Below are 678 nucleotides of genomic sequence, written 5' to 3'. Positions count from 1 at the left end.
AGGAAGGTGCTGGGTGACTTTACTGCACCTACTCCCGACTTCTATGGGAGAAGCATCTCTATCCCTGCCATTGGAGCAAACAACTTTGAGTTTAAGCCTCAATTAGTTTCTCTAATGCAACAGAATTGCAAGTTCCATGGACTTCCATTGGAAGATCCTCATCAGTTTTTAGCTGAATTCTTGCAAATCTGTGACACTGTCAAGACCAATGGGGTTGACCCTGAGGTCTACAGACTTATGCTATTCCCTTTTGCTGTAAGAGACAGAGCTAGGATATGGTTGGACTCACAACCTAAAGAAAGCCTGAACTCTTGGGAAACGCTAGTCAATGCCTTCTTGGCAAAGTTCTTTCCACCTCGAAAATTGAGTAAGCTTAGAGTGGAAGTCCAAACCTTCAAACAGAAGGAAGGTGAATCCCTCTATGAAGCTTGGGAAAGATACAAACAATTGATCAGAAAGTGTCCCTCTGACATGCTTTCTGAATGGAGCATCATAGGTATCTTCTATGATGGTCTGTCTGAACTGTCCAAGATGTCATTGGACAGCTCTGCTGGAGGATCTCTTCATCTGAAGAAGACGCCTACAGAAGCTCAAGAACTCATTGAAATGGTTGCAAATAACCAATTCATGTACACTTCTGAAAGGAATCCTGTGAACAATGGGACGAATCAGAAGAAA

General features: G+C 42.9%; 1 non-coding gene across 1 annotated transcript; it reads right to left on the bottom strand.

Annotated features, from left to right (window-relative positions):
* Nucleotides 1-369: 369 nt before the first annotated feature.
* On the bottom strand, nt 370-477 carry LOC130938307 (small nucleolar RNA R71). The gene has a single exon (XR_009069477.1). It is a non-coding gene; the product is annotated as a small nucleolar RNA R71 (small nucleolar RNA).
* Nucleotides 478-678: the final 201 nt, after the last annotated feature.

This window comes from Arachis stenosperma, chromosome 6 (assembly GCF_014773155.1).
Source record: "Arachis stenosperma cultivar V10309 chromosome 6, arast.V10309.gnm1.PFL2, whole genome shotgun sequence".
In the NCBI taxonomy this organism is placed as follows: domain Eukaryota; kingdom Viridiplantae; phylum Streptophyta; class Magnoliopsida; order Fabales; family Fabaceae; genus Arachis; species Arachis stenosperma.
Note: the sequence above shows the minus strand (reverse complement) of the source record. Positions and strands in the feature narration are given on the sequence as shown.